The sequence below is a fragment of the Natrix helvetica genome (assembly GCF_964273705.1).
Source record: "Natrix helvetica genome assembly, chromosome: 3".
NCBI classification, from domain to species: Eukaryota; Metazoa; Chordata; class Lepidosauria; order Squamata; family Natricidae; genus Natrix; species Natrix helvetica.
The window spans coordinates 138,657,565-138,673,432 of record NC_138549.1 but is presented as its reverse complement, the minus strand read 5'-3'; the positions used below and the strand labels follow the sequence as shown (position 1 = coordinate 138,673,432).

The 15,868-nt window shown below is 39.6% G+C and overlaps 1 protein-coding gene and 1 long non-coding RNA gene across 7 annotated transcripts in view; one reads left to right on the top strand and one right to left on the bottom strand.

The window, feature by feature from the left end:
- Positions 1-13,917, bottom strand: part of LOC309389918 — a 55,960-nt gene extending 42,043 nt beyond the window's left edge. Inside the window, exon 1 of the long non-coding RNA XR_014175029.1 lies at positions 13,757-13,917. This is a non-coding gene — a long non-coding RNA (uncharacterized lncRNA). The remainder of the gene's footprint in view (positions 1-13,756) is intronic.
- SYT2 (synaptotagmin 2) overlaps positions 1-15,868 on the top strand; it is a 132,142-nt gene that overhangs the window by 27,132 nt on the left and 89,142 nt on the right. The gene's annotated exons all lie outside the window — the stretch shown is intronic.

The following is a 15,868-nucleotide window of genomic DNA, read 5'->3' as shown; positions in this document are numbered from 1 at the left end:
GAGAAAGTGTAATTCTGTACTTAGTTTATCTTAATCTCACTAAACTTTGCCACCTGCCTGCTTTCAAGATCGATTGCTAACACAGCCCAGCATCCTATCAGTTTCAAGTGCTCCCAACCATAACAATGAAATGATTGCCTCATTGTTAATTGGAAATAATAATGTTTGGTAGGGGAAAATGTTTTGTTGGGATGAGAACAAAGTAAGGGGATAAAAGATATGCTTGTTACCTTACTATTGAAAACTGTTGTTTTTCTTCTGCTGTTAAGTCTTGGCTGCAAGGTTCTTGATTGTCACTAGAGGACAAAAAGAAATATATTGGTTTCATTCTTTGATGCCATCTAATGATCATATAGAGCCTTGCAATCTAAATCTGTCAGTTCTATCTCAATATAATATGTTCTTATTGTGAAATGGAACCATCATAGAACGCCTGCAGCAAACTTTGGCTCGTGGTATATGTGTGAAATGATATGATTTCTGACAACTTTCCCATTTAATATAGTGACATCCAAATGTCTCAGACCTTAGTTGTGCTTGTCCTAGTGTATTGGAGCGCAATGTGAGTGGCATTTATGTAATTATATTATATGCCACAGAAAATCGAGTCAGCTCTAGAATAAAAACAGATTGATATCAGATTATATATAGCAACGGGTCATTTATTTATAACAATGACCAGTACCTATCTATTACAACAGCCATTTCTGACTGTTTCCTTAAATATAATTCATTTATTTCTTGTTACTCAACACATTACATTAGATTCAGAACAATAAAGGCTATAAATGAGGTAGTAATTCAGAAAGCTTCTGCAAGTGACATGGACGTGAAGAGCTGCGTTAATTCATAGTTGTTGTGGGGCTTATTTGTTTTTCTCAGTGGCAGCTCCACAACACCAGATAAATTTGATTAATAAAAATAGATGGTCTTAAGGTAGACATTTGTATGGCAGACAGAGAAGGAAGCTGCCATCAGACTGTAAGTTGACTCATGTCTAAAGAAAAGCGGTCTGGATTTGTCCAGGTATAATATTGATTTGACACAATATTGCAAGCTGAATTTGATCAAAACAGTCTTGGAATTACTTCTTTGGGCACAAATAAAAAGTTGTTTCTGAAAGAGATTAGATAAAAGGAAAAGTTTACTTAGTTTGGTTCTGAAATAAAGACAGTCAATTCAGTATGTAACAATTGTCTCTAGAAAAGAAGACCTACAGATGCCTACAGTTTTCAGAAGACATTTTTGACAGTTTCTTTAGCCTGATATCCTTCAGATGAGATGGATCACAATTTCCATAACCGTGGAAAGAAGAAATAATCACTCAGTGAACAAAACGCTCAATTTTGTACAACAAACATGAGTTCACAACACACATGGAAAGTTAAGCAGGTAGCTAATATATATTTGCATAGAACTCTCAATTTAGGAATCTAAACCAAAGCATCCAACACTAAACTTTACATCTAGATTTTCCAGAGCAGAACATACAGCACAGATGTACAAAGAGGCAATAGTTATTGTTTTACTGTCTCATCCTCATAACTGTTGTTCCCAAACTTCTTTGCCATATTAATCCACCTCACTTATATAATATATTTCTCATAAAGGAGATTGCCCCTCTCCCATTTACCTTTGGAATTATGCATGTTTTCTCTTAAACATGCAGAAATATAGAAACTTGGAAGGTGGGGTAGACTCTTGCCTCCTCTTGTTTTATGCAAGAAGCCAGTGAGGGCAACTGCATGAAGTGGAATCTTTGAGAGCATTCACTCTTCAACTCTTCCTAGCTCTGATATAGAACATAGAATAACAGGGTTGGAAAGGATCTTGGAAATCTTTTAGTTCAACCCCTGATTGAACAGAAGAACCTATACCATTCTGGACATATGGTTGTCCAATATTTTGTTGAAAATCTCCAGGGCCACAACTTCTGGAGGCAAGCCATTCTATGATTGTTCTCACTATAAGGAAGTTTCTTCTCAGTTCTAGGTTGGACCTCTTTTTAATGAACTTCCATCAGTTACTTCTCAGGTGCTTTGGAGAATAGGCTGACATCCGTCTTCTCTGTGACAGCCCCTTAAGGACTGGAAGACAGATACCATGTCACCCCAATCCTTCTCTTTGACAGACAAGACATACCTGGTTTCCTTAATTGTTCATCATATAGTTTAGCCTCCTAATCCCTTATCATCTTCGTTGTCCTTCTCTGCATTCCTTCTAGGACCTTGGCATCTTTTTTGTATCATAGTGACCAGAACTGGGCACAGAATTCTAAGTGTGGCCTTCTCGGTGCAGTATAGAACAATATTATCATTTCTTGTGATCTTGATGTTGGATTTTTGGCAACTGCAGCTCACTGCTGGTTCATACTTAAATGATGGTTCACTAGGACCATTCCACTCACAGTAACTAATGTTAAGCCATCTATTTTATAACTATGCATTTGATTTTTCCTGCCTGGGTGCAAGAGCTTACTTTTCTCATCATTGAACTGCATCTTCTTGGATAGGAACCAATGCTCAAATCTGTCAAGGTCCCTCTGAATCTTGAGTTTATCTTCTAAAGCTGTGATGGCGAACCTATGGCACATGTGCCACAGGTGGCACACAGCACCCCCTCTGTAGACACACAAGCATTTCCCCTAGTTCAGCTCCACCATGCATGCACCCATGCCTCCCGCCGGCCAGCTGGTTGTTGGGTTTCTGCTGCACATGCGTGGGTGGTGGGGCATATGCAGGGGCTGTGCATACAAGCGAGGGGTACATGTGGAGGGCCATGTGTGCATGCGAAGGATGGGGCATGTGCAGGGGGCCACATGCATACATTGCATTTTGGGGGGTTGGGTATTCATGCACACACACTTTGGATACACAGTCCAGAAAAGGTTAGCCGTCACTGTTCTAAAGTGTTGGCAATTCCTCCCAACATTCATTAGAAATGAAAATATTTTGGCAGCTAGAAATATAGCAATAGCATGTTGAGTCATATTTTCTTTTGATTATACGATGGCAACCATTGCAGCATAGTTATAATATGTTGTACAACAGTGATGGCTAACCTTTTCTGGACTGAGTGCCCAAAGCGAGTGTGTGTATGTGCGAATGCGCACATGTGCTCAAACCCCCCAAATGCAATGTCCGCATGGCTCCTGCACATGTGCATGCAGCCCTCCTGCACACCCCTCACCCCCATGCATGCACACATGGGCCTCCGCATGCACCCCCTGCATGCATACACATCCCCCCACATGCACCTCCCATGCATGGCATAGACCCAATGGCCAGCTGGCCAGCGGGAGGCACGTGCGTATGTGCAGTGAAGTTGAAATAGGGCAAATGCTTGTGTGCCTACAGAGAGGGCGCTGCATGCCACCTGTGGCACATGTGCCATAGATTCACCATCATGGTTATAGAGGTTACTTGAGGTGTTATGCAAAACACACACACACACACACACACATACTGTACATGATAATTGGCCCTAACTCATTAATATGATACCAGCTATATTTCTATCTCTGTAATTCAAAGAACATTTTAGTTTATAATAAAATAATAAAAATGTAGCTACATAGGAAAGTGAAACAGAAGTAGGCAAAATGAGCAGTTAAACAAAGGAGGGAGAGGAAACCAGTGAACAATGAGATTGTGGTTTTGTTATAAAGGTAAATTATGATGTTCCATTCCACGTAATGAAGTTTAATTCATCTTTCTGTAATTGGTAATAGGCTGCATTGTTCATTAGATTAGAGGGAAACAACAACCCAATAGTGCCTTCTGGACTGAAAGGCATGGTATAAACTATAATTCTGCAATTTAAAAAAGTAACCCTTCACATATTCCAGTTTTCATTTGTGCTTCAAAAAACAAACAAACAGAAAACTGGAAATTAAAAACTTAGTAACCATGCAATATAAACTGAAAGACTTTGGAGAGTTTGAAAAGCTGTTAATGAATTCAGCCTCAACTTAAATTGACATTTCAGGTCAAACTTGGGATGGAGAACATTGTGTTTAGAATAGGCTATAAAAGTATAGCTATCCCACTCCTATGAATATAGATTTCTGATGAAACTATGTGTAAATACATGCATACAAATAAAAATCCTACCTCCAACAATATTTTTTTCAGGTAGCAGAAACAGCTTTATTTCTCCTTAACACAAATTTCCCCTGCCTATTTTTGTTAAGATGAAAAAGTATTTACACTCCTGCTGCAGTAGCTTCAGTGACAGAGGGCAATTGTGGCTGCTGATAATTAGCAATTATAATTACTAGTTCTGCTGGTAAGGATGATGAGGCTTGAGGCTCAGTACACAGACACCAAGAATAAAAAATATCCCCCTTCCTTACCGATAATCAAATTCTGTCTTTTATAAAGACATATGCCTGACTGAGAATTACTTTAAACATTTAATAGAAGTTTGAATGGTCAAAAAGGGTAATTCTGTGTTTCCTTTCTCCTCAAATTTGCTTGCAAACCAAAATTCCTATCACCCATCAGAATATCGTCTTTTAAATAGAATATTCTGGGCAAATTGCATCCAGTCATCATAAAAAATAGGATGTTTCTAGAGATAATCCAGTTATTCATGTACACCAAGCTTCATTCTCCTAAAATATATGCATTAATTAATATGCACCATGACATTAGAGAAAGTAAAAAAAAAGAGCAGAAAAAGATGTCTCAGCTAAATAAAATAGGTCTAATAACAGTAACATTTAGAAGATAGTTAATTGTTCTGGAGATAAGATGGTGTAAATCCCTCCTGAGGCACAGTCAAGGCTTCAATTAAGTATTGTTGTAGAAGTAAAGATAGAATTCAGTTTCAGACATTGCAGTGAAGGTTGTGGGGAGCCAAACTCTTGAGGAGGTATAACTGGCAGCACATTCATGGAAATATCCTGTTTTTTCCATAAATATTTAGGCTCCCACGAGTAATTGGTAAGATATAAGGAATAATGTATGGAACGGCTTGAAAGGTGAGAAGTTTTGTGTAACTCAATGGTTGTTCCATTCGACATAAGAAAGCTTTGTTTGAAATGTGAGATTCAACTTAAAGGTGAATAGAAACATAGACTATTCTTAATGGAGAAAAATGGACAGGAGCCGAGAACATAGCAGATGTTTAAGCCAAGCAGAGACTACAAAAGTGTTGCAATACATTTGTGCACATGGCTGCATATAGGAAACAAGATAGTTCTGGAATTTCCAAAACAAACAAAAAATGTATGAAAAGTTGTAGCAATACTCTTTACTTTGCATTTTCTTCTTAGTGTTCTATTTGACATCTTGGATTTTTGACATTTTATTTTAATTACCATATAGATCTAGCTGTAATTCTTTTTGCATCATTATATCTCTCCAGCCACAGTACTACAAAATAGACCCTCTTCTCTCCTCCCCCCCCCACAAAGCCCTTTTTAAAAATGATTGTTAGAGCCTGCAGGCAGAAAAGTAATATTGTTGTTGTTTATTTGCTCCAGGGTTTGATATAATAACCATCTCTTTACCAATAACAGATGTTGATGATACAAGTTAATGTAGAGTAGGAAAAATACTGTAACATTTTAAATTTTGTATTGAATTGGATCCTGCTACCCACAAAAACTTCTGAAACTGCCACATCTTCTACAAGAGCATTCTCAGAAGAGGTGCCATCCATAAGCAGTCAAAGATAATACCTGGGAAAGCTTCAGATCAGCACTTAGAAACCCTTCCAGTGGACCTGTTTGTCTATTCGGTGACAAGTAAATCCATCAGTGCTCCTCAGTGTCTACCACTCAGAGGAGAAAATGGAATAAATAGGCAATGTAAGAAAACATATCTTGAATAACTGATGTAATACAACATATCCTTCTTAAGAAAAGCAAGAAAATCTTCCATTACTCAGTGAACATCAAAAAATAAATTATAGAAATCATTAAATTGTGATTGTGTCTTCAAACAAATACACAACAGCTATGTAAACATCAGATGTAAACAAATGATTTAATTACAAAAAAGTCTTTTGAAGATATATTTAAGACCAACATTCATGTTCCATAAAAAAAGTTATGACTTAAGCAATACACCATGATTTCATTTGTTTTAAATTGGTGAATGTAATCATCTTGGCCATAATGCTATAAAAACCTACAAGAGTCTACTGAGTTCGCAGTATTTCCAACCATCTACATGAAAGCATGGCAAACTAATCAATAATGAATGGAGTGGATTAGGGACCATAAAAATAAAAGTAAATTTAATCCCGACAAATGGAAGATATTGTTATGGATGCATTGTCCAGACAGGTGGCACTCAATCAATATTTCCTAATTAAGGGGTGTCAAACTCGATTTCATTGAGCACCACATCAGGGTTGTGTTTGACCTCAGGATATGGGGGCCAAATGGCATGGCCAGCTCAATGTCACTCCTGTTGAGGGTGCCTTTGGTGGCCCAAGCACTCTACCAATGGAAACAGACTCCTGAGCTCAGTTTTTAGCTTCCATGGCCTCCTGCAACCCTCTGGTAGTGAAAACAGAGTTCGGGACAGCCGCATACATGGGAGCTCCGTTTTCACTGGCAGGGGGTTGCAGGAGGCCATGGCAGATGAAAATGGAGCTTAGGAGCTCATTTTCACTGGCAGAAACACTGCGGGCCAGTCCTTTGATCTAAGTACTCCATGGGCCAGATCTGCCCTGGGCCTTGAGTTTGACACACACACACACACACACACACACACACACACACACGTCGTAAGTGGAATGCTATGGTTGTTGAAAAACACATAACATTGAAGTTTATAACTGATCTTGTATGCCTATGTGCATTTATATGTTTTTTTAATGGATTTAAGGACTTAATGTTGTGACAAAATGATGCTGATAAATCCCATAACACCAATGGCAAGTAGGTCAAAGAGCACTCTCTACAACCAAGACTGGCGCAGAAGCTAAAGTTCCTTTTTGACAGACTACCTGATGATAATTATCTATGTCAATGGGCACTCTGCCAGGAATTCCTGGGAGTTGGCAAGTTTTGGGGCATCTAATTGGTTGAGGTTTCACGGGATAAGGTCAATGATGTTCTGAAATGGATCAGCACTCTTGGTATGGATTTTGTAAAGGACAGCAGACATGATGGCTGGAAAATGTGGCCTGTCTACCCATTACATTAGCAGCTAAATATTTACTCTGGGTGCCAGGTGTACAGATGCTGGGAACAAGAAATTGTTTTATTATACTGTTAAATGATGGCATTCTCTTTGCAGATGGAATCAGTTGGGGGCCTTAGCTTTTGTTGTCAAGACTTTTATATTTAACTTCTATGTTTAGTCTATGATGAAATACTCCTTTCCTGTTTTATTATTTTCTTTTAATCCTCTTAATTCTTTTGATGAATGTTTCAAGGTTCCAAAATGCAATTAAATTTTATTGTATTTTATGTGTAATTATAATTTTAAAGGTTAAATAATTATAGGAATCCTTGTTAAACTGAAAGTTGGACTTTAATGTATTTTTTAAAATAAAATATATCTGGGTTGAAAAACTGCTATTCCAAAGCAGCATTGATTTCAAGTCATATTTATAACTGTAATTCACCCAGAAGAATTTGTGTTGCCCAGAAATATAGAATAGATTAGATTAGATATGTTTTATTGTAACTTTTAGGGGGGGAATCTTTTTAAAAAGCAGCCACTGCATTGCAGTACCTTAGACATTTTCCCAGTGCTGTTATGTACACATACAAACGTCTCATGGAATTATAAATACAAAAGATTATTTGAGAGAAGCAGAACTCTATAGATCAAACTGCTGGAGTTCTGCTTTCTGCTTTCTTTTGGTGAAAATAAAATAATGTTTACTCTACTAGATGGTCAGATAAAAAATCAACACATTAAATTATTTCATTCCATTTCATGCCTCACTGCAGTTTTGTATCCCATGGGTCAAAATCTACCACAGAGTCCACAGTCCTTCTTGCCATCCTCATAAATGAGGTAAACTTGTTTTCTGAAAAGTGGCTTACTTTTAACAAAAGTATCAAAAAGGACTGTTAATGTTAGGTAGAACTGTACCCTGTGCCAAGATGAAAGTATTAAAACATCTATCTCTCTTTCCTTTCCCCACATACAAATTTATTTTCACATGGATACTAAAGATGAAACTCTCCCCAAATATATTTGTCTGCTAGATTTATATCCTATCTTTCCTTTTGGTAGCTCCTTGACGACTAGGGTGTTTGTTTTCTTCAAGACTGTTTGTCTGGTGTTAATCCCTGTTTATCCGGGTGTTGGTTGCTTTAGAGGAGCTGTTTGGTCTTTTTGTTTCCTTCTTAGATTTTTTATTGCCTCTTTTGAATTGTGTGAAAATCTGGCTTATTTCTGTGTGCCTAATGATGAGATTTGTCTGAGTACCTAACTTGTAGGAATTCTCTAAATTAGTCCCATTCTCTTTTCATTACACAATAAGTAATGAGTGCATACAAAAGGCAAAACATTTCAAATTAGACAGAGGTGGGCAGTTATGAGAGCGACTGGTCTGGTAGAACTTTGGGAAAGAAGGCAAAAAAGTTTATGATCCTTGGAAATTTGAAACAGGATATGTAGTGCTGTTGCCTGCTGTATGATAACTGTTCAATATATGCATTTTTTTACAAGCACATCTAGAGGTAAAATGCACACCTGACTTATGCATGAAGAAGTGCATTCTTTTACCTCTTCGGCTGCTACCATTATCCTTTTTTTCTAATTAGGCTCTTTTTGTGATAATAAGCTTGTATGGAAGCTTATAAGAAAAAATAAAGGATTATGTGATAAGGAGAAGACGGAAAGGCTTTGTGTGTCAATCTGTAACCACTCCCTATTTTATAAGAAACAGGCAGACAGGTGAATGAAGAATGTGATCCCCCATTCTTATACAATTACAGTAGCATGATTTCTTTTAACCTATGCTTTCCCTGAAGAATTGTGTGTGTGTTTGTGTGTTAATGACACACAAATAATGACTTTATTGTTATTACTTAAGGCAAAAAAAGGCAGCCCACCCAATTCTGTTGCCCCCGAGGATTTGGACAGGTTGCGTGGACGGCTGCGACCCACCACATGTTTAAAGGACCCGTGTCCCTCCTGGCTGGTACTGGCATCCTGGGAAGTGACATGAGGCTGGCTCCTGGGCCTGGTGAACGCCTCGTTGGGCGAGGGGTCCTTACCAACCACCTTGAAAGAAGCGGTGGTGAGGCCCTTACTCAAGAGGCCTTCACTTGACCCGATGGAGCTAGCTAATTATCGTCCAGTCTCCAACCTTCCCTTTTTAGCGAAGGTTGTAGAGAATGTGGTGGCACAGCAATTTCCGCGACACCTTGACGAATCCGAATATCTAGACCCACGCCAGTCTGGCTTCCGACCCGGGCACAGCACGGAGACGGCCTTGGTTGCGTTGGTTGATGATCTCTGGAGGGCCAGAAATAGGGGTTGTTCCTCTATCCTGGTCCTATTAGATCTGTCAGCGGCTTTTGATACCATCGACCATGGTATCTTATTGCGCCGGCTGGAGGGGATGGGAGTTGGTGGCACCGTTTTGTGGTGGTTCGGCTCCTACCTCTCTGACCAGACACAATGTGTGTTGGCAGGGGGGCAGAGGTCGACCCTGAGGCCACTCACTTGTGGGGTGCCACAGGGGTCGGTCCTCTCGCCCCTCCTGTTCAACGCATATGTGAAGCCACTGGGGGAGATCATCCGTGGTTTTGGGGTTGAGTATCATCTGTACGCTGATGATACTCAGCTGTACATTTCCACCCCAAACCACCCCAACGAGGCTGTCGAAATGATGTCCCGGTGTTTGGAAGCCATCGGGGTCTGGATGGGGGACAACAGACTCAAGCTGAACCCCTCCAAGACTGAGTGGCTGTGGTTGCCGGCACCTCGGTTCAGCCAGTTGACTCCATCACTGGCCATAGGGGGAGAGCAATTGCCTCCTGTGGAACGGGCATGCAATTTGGGCGTCTTCCTAGATGCCCGGCTGTCGATGGACGACCATGTGGCAGCCGTGGCAAGGGGGGCATTCCACCAGGTTCGCCTGGTGCGCCAATTGCGCCCCCTACTGGACCGGGATGCCCTACGCACGGTCACTCATGCGCTGGTGAAGTCTCGCCTGGACTACTGCAATGCTCTCTACATGGGGCTTCCCTTGGGACGCGCCCGAAGACTACAGCTAGTCCAGAACGCAGCCGCGCGGGCCATCATGGGGAGTACTAGGTACTCCCACGTAACACCTCTCCTGCGCGAGCTGCACTGGCTGCCTGTGGTTTTTCGGGTGCGTTTCAAGGTGTTGATTACCATCTTTAAAGCGCTCCATGGCACAGGACCTAGCTATCTGCGGGATCGCATCCTGCCGCACACATCCCTGCGACCAATTCGCTCTCACAGGGAGGGACTTCTCCTGGTGCCGTCCACTAGGCAATGCCAACGGGCGGCGCCTAGGAGTAGAGCCTTCTCTGTGATGGGCCCAACCCTCTGGAATGACCTCCCCCCCGACATTAGAACCACCACCGACTTCCGCTCCTTCCGACAAAAACTAAAGACTCACCTGTTCCGATTAGCTGGCCTGGCACACTCATAGTTTTTACCTCCTGGCAGATATATTTTAATTGGAATTTCTGGGGAACCATTTTAAATTTAATTCTGTGGGGTATTTTTAGGGGTTTTTTAAAGATTGTATTTTATATACTTTACTTGAATGCACAGTTCTTTTAACCTCCTCCATCTAAGGATTTAATTATTTATGTATTTAAATATCTAAGCATTGATTTATCTATGTATTCTTTTTATGTATTGACTGTACACCGCCCCGAGTCCCTTTTGGGAGAGGGGGCGGTCTATAAATATGAATAAAAGTAAAAGTAAAGTAAAGTAATATTCCCCTACTATCCCATTGCATAATGTCTTGCTCTATCGTATGTGTGCTCCATAATGCCATCATTGTTGTCCATCATGTAATGTGAGATGAGGCTATGCCATCTGTGCATCACTAAAAAGCCATCTCCTTCTTAAACTTTTTTTTGGAATATTAGAAGAATCTTTTTTTTTTTTTGTAATAAAATTTTATTGGTTTTTCAAAATTTATAGGGAAAAGGGTAAATGGACAGGTATACAAATTTTGGCAGTTGCAAAGTGTGTGAGGCCCCCCTCCCTCCATACCCATAGCGTACATTTATATATAATGCATTAGTATATAATTGATTATAATCAGCATATTAGTTCTATTATTAAATTCAATCAAATTAAACATTACAATATAAAATCCAAATATAATTCCATTTTCACTTTCGGTCAATTTATAATAATATGATTTTCATATTTATTTCTGTGATCTGAGTCTTCTTGCTATTGCCCCATCTCCCTCCACTGGCAGAGCTCTGGCCCCTCCCGTGTCCTGCGTGTCCGTTGTAGTGTCTGGTGGTTTCTCTAGGAGTGTTTTATTTTTTTCCATAAAGGCCTGCGCCTCTATGGGTGAATTAATTCTGATTCTTGTCTCCTCCCAGAATATCAGCATACCTTCAGGCATCAACCATCTAAACCACACCCCTTTCTGGTATAATTTATTCGCTAATTGCGAATAATTTTTTCTTTTTTCTCTAATCTTCTTAGGGATCTGCTTCAGAATGGTTATCTCCATATCATGATATGTCAATGCTTGCCCCCTTTGTACTCCCAGAATTTCATCTCTTGTGGTTTTTCTAAGGAATTTAATGTGAACCTCCCTGGGTACATTGTGTGTTCTAGCATATGCTGAGTTCACTCTATAAACCAGATCTATATCCCACCCCATCTGTTGTTTTTCTTTGTGTGTATAGTCAGCCAGAATGTTTGTCATGATGTCCCTTATATTTTCCCCATCTTCTTCTATAACATTTTGAAATCTAAGATAATAGGACATTCTCTCAAATTCTAATTTCATCTGTTGGATGTCAAGATCTTTGTTCCCTTTCTGCACAGCTTCCACCCCCCCCCTCACCTCCTCCACCCCCCCTTCCACAAGATTCAGTCTTTGTGAGTTCTTATATATTTGGGCTTGATTTTCTTTAATTTCATCTTTCATTTCCCTTAACTGTTTCTTGATTTCCTCCTGGCCCTGTAGAATTTGTTGAAGCATTTGTTGAAAGTCCATCTCTGTAGTCTTATGTTGCATCAGTTCTGTTATCTTTGACTGTGTGGCTGGACTGGATGTTGCGGATGTTGGAGCAGAGGTGGCAAAGCCAGGTTTTCCAGGAGGGGGTCTTTTAGATGCCATCCTTTATAACGTTAAAAGTTCAGTCCAAATATGAAGTAAGCAGTGAGAAAAGAAGGGTAGCCAGGTGAATCCGGGAGCAGAATAACCAGGCAGAAGAGAATCTCTCCAATAAGTCTGGCAATAGATAGAAAGTTTCCCCTAGAAGGTTAAAAAAATACCAATCCACAAGAGGTTCCTCTGGGAGACACGGAGACAAAGACCGGAAGCCTGAATTTTAAAGGTGGAGTCAGGTTTCAGAGTTCATAAAGACAACGGAAGTGTGCCATCTTGCCCTGCCAGTTTTGGGCACAGAGGCGTAACAAAGTTTTAAAAAGTTCCAAAAGTCCTCAAATCATTGTAATATGTAAAATTAAATTGAAAAGAAAATCATCTCAGCCTAAGTGAGGCTTCATTCGTTGGCTCTCCCCCCTCCTCCTTCCCCGGGGGCTGAGAGCAAAATTGTTTCTTGCCGCTTGTCCAAGGGGGGGGGGAAAACCCCCCTCCCTCCAGCCGCACCTCCAAAATGCTCCGAAAGTTATTTTAAAGTTTTAAAAGCTGAATCAAATCTTCATGCAAAGTAAGGGATGAGGAGAGAGGCAACCTCACCGCACCGCAGCTGCTTCCTTCAATTGTAGCATTCTCCAGTCGGCTACAAGCCGAATATTAGAAGAATCTTAATTTAAACAATAATTTTGGAAGAATACAAAGTATAAGCAATACCAGATAACACTAGAATAACAAAATTAAACCAAATAATTCTTAAACATTAAAATATGACAAAAACAGGAAAAAAAAGAAAAGAGGAGGAGGGGAAAAAGCAAAAAACAAATGAACAACAGTCTACATGGGGAACCCAGGTTACTAGTGAACTAAAGAGGTGGCTCTATTATTATTAATATCCCTTTACCCATTATTCCTTTAGCTGGATTTTTACAGTTTTAATGCTTTTTAAATAATAATATTGTTGCTATTTATTAAGCTTTTTAGCTGTGTAGTTTTGTGAGATGGGTAGTTATATAAATTTGAAAATAGATGATAGATGATGATGATGATGATGATGATGATGATGATGATGATGAAGAGAGAGAGAGAGAGAGAGAGAGAGAGAGGGAGAGAGAGAGAGAGAGAGAGAGAGAGAGATGTTATGGATTTTATTTTTGTTGTGGATTCTATCAAACAAGAGAGCATCTCATTGCCTTTAAAGTGGCCATAGCACCTGGCCTATTGAACCATTAAAACCTGCTTGAGAATACTTCACGGTTATGAACTAAGAAGACCAAATTCAATTTAAAGATACAAGTTTCTCACTTCAATTACTTCTCTGAACTTAAGCAGAAGCTATAATGATCCAGCTTCTCCTAATGATTAGCTCTTCTTTACCTGCAGTGACCTGAAATGCTTCAGTTATTCAGAACAGTTTTGGCATTTGCTATACAGGAAATGCTGTAAGAAAATAGAGAAAGTAAATTTAAACCCCCACATCTAGCCAGGATAAACCTACCTTCCAGGAATCATAATTACTTTGGGGCTGCACAGTCTTCTGTTCCCCTTATGCCAGACCTTCTTGCTTTTGTCCTCTGAGTTAACCTTTGTATCAGAATTTATTTGGATCTTGGGTACATTGCACTCATAGCATCAAGCCACACAGCAGTTATGCACCAACTCCAGGGATATCTGCTGACAGCTTGGGCTAATCTCTGGAGTGCTATATGGATTCAAAATATTGTGTGAACTTGTTAGCTCTTAGCACATGTTAATATTTGTTAGCAAATTGGCACATAGATAAGATTTGCTGTTTCCTGCCTTGCCAAGAAGTAAAATGTGAATCACAGTTACAAGGCATAGAGAAATGCATCTCTTTCAATAATCTGAAATAATACCGTCCTTGTTTGTTTTTAATCCTATGAAGTTATCAGGTGCCAAGTCATGTGTTACTAAAAGCTTAAATGCCCAATTTTCCTATTTACTCAGAAGTAAGGTGCATTGAGTTCAAGCTGGCTTATCCTTGCAGAAGTGTGCATGCCATTTCCAACTGAACCAATGAATCATAGTAATCATTTCCTCTAACTCTTTTGCTTTCTTTCACATTATTTTCACAAATGGTTCATATTTATTCCTATAGAATTGATGGATGGTATGGCAGTTTGGAGTAGCATTTTCTGTGTATTTAATAACAATACTGATCTCTCTTAGGTGCAGTCTGAATTAATAAGGAAGCAGACATCCTACCTCTTTGACATTATGGTGATTGATGAAAAAGAACTGCTGTGGATTAGGGCTTTTGCAGTGAAATTAATAATAGATAAATCAGTAGGTTGAGCAGGCCTGTGTATGATCTTCTTTGGCAAATTCATTTCAGGACAGGCTGCCACGCTGATCAAGCACATTTCTGAAGCTACGGTTGAGGTCATATTGCAGCTGTTGATGTGAAGGAGGGAGGAAAAGATGCTTGGGATTATTTACTTATTTACTTAAATATTTAAGTTATTGACTTGATAGCCAATTTGCATGTTTAGAATTGCAAGTTTTTTAAAAAAAATTCCACTGTATGAACCAACTTTCCTTTACAGATAAATATTTAACTATTTAATGCAGTTAAATATTCAGGAAATAACAAAAATGCATTGAATCCAGTGGATACACACACACAGAGAGACAGACATGTCTGTGTGCACGTGCATATCTAATGCACATCTAATGCACATCTAATGTGTTTTGCATTCATTTGCATTTTTTTTACTTTTCTGAGAAATGTAAGGCTGTTTTGCTACCCAAAATGTTAGCACTTGGTTAGCCAATTTATAAAATAAAGAGAGCTATAGATTAAGAGCATTGGATTCAGTCTCAATTAAGATATGACATACCCATAGGCATTTAAATAATTCTAAGCACCAGAAAGTGACACCATGGCTCAGCGGTTAAAGACATTGAGCTTGTCAGTTGGAAAGCTGACAGTCTGGGTTTGAACTTTATGTAATGGGGTGAACTCCCACTATTTGCGCCACGTCTTGCTCACCTAGCAGTTTGAAAGCATGCAAATGTAAATAGATTAAGAGGTACCACTTCAGTGGGAAGGTAAAAGCATTCTGTGTGCCTTCGGCATATAGCCATGGTAGCCATATGACCATGGAAATTGTCTTCGGACAATGCTGCCCCCCCCCCCAGCTAAGAAATAGAGATGAACATTGCCCCCTAGAGTTGGACATGACTGGCAGGAAAAACTTTACCTTTACTTTAAGCACATGTAAAGAAGGCACAGGACAGACTTCACCCAGATTTCCTCTCTTTATTACATATTATTGAATTACAGCCACCTCCAGGATTGGCTCCATGCTCCTGTGTTCCTATTTCTTCTGATAGGTAACTGGGATGATTTATCCCTGATTTAGGATTAATGTAATTCAAATCACTGTGAAGCTAGTTTGTTTTCTGAAGTGCTGTGGCTTCTCTGAGGTTTCTGGCTGAACCATTTTCTTTTGTCTTACTCCATCTCTCAGCTCCTCGGCTGCAGAGGTGTTAGTGACTTTTCAAGTGGAAAGGTCCCTTGTTTATTTTTTCAACTCCCACTTTATAAGGTTATGAATTTTTGCAGATACCCAGACAAATGAACTCA